Genomic DNA, 806 nt, shown 5'->3' on the forward strand with positions numbered 1-806 from the left:
AAAAAAGGACATAAGGACTAACAACAGACAGCACTACACTGTATTAAGATCAGACATAGCTGTTAACATGCTGAAATCATCAAAACCAAGTGAACTAAGAAGAAGTGAAATGATGTAACTCATGACATATAAATCCTGCAGAAGAGCAGAGGAGCAACAGCTTCCACCTACGAGAATACATGTTAACTGAAATAAACTGTGATATAAAGCATTGGATTCAAATTTGACAATGAACTGCAATCACAAGCATTTTTATGGCAGTAACATGAGTAGAATGAGTCACTTGGTCTCTAAAGAAGCTATTTCCTCTACAAAAATTCACAGAATTGTTCCGTATTGACGGGTGAAGTCGCTTTTGCAGTTCATAACCCCGTTTCAAACTGTCATGCTGACAAACAATAGAGGAATGTGTGAAGGCTGCATATAACAGACACCAACGCCATCATTACGCCTCCGCAGAAGGTGACATTTAAAAACCAGCAACGATAAGATGCACAGTGTGTTCAACAGAAATGACTTAACTGCTTTTTGTAATTCGCCTCCTGTTGAGCGTTTATCAGATCTATTCACATAAACACGAAATGATTTAAACGTAAACGGCTCAAAGGAAAGAGGGGGAACAGAAGGGAATCTTTATGGTTTAATTACATCAGAAACAACTTTCATTAGTTTGTTTTGTGACCATAAATTAAGAATTACAATATTTGATGGACGTAAACTAAATTTTAAAACTCTATGTTTTTATCGTTCTTATAACCCATTAGTTCATATATATTGATATAAAAATTCATAAATGCAATTTCATA

The sequence above is a fragment of the Pundamilia nyererei genome, unplaced genomic scaffold (genome assembly GCF_000239375.1).
Source record: "Pundamilia nyererei isolate P.nyererei 1_Seehausen unplaced genomic scaffold, PunNye1.0 scaffold00905, whole genome shotgun sequence".
Taxonomy (NCBI): Eukaryota; Metazoa; Chordata; class Actinopteri; order Cichliformes; family Cichlidae; genus Pundamilia; species Pundamilia nyererei.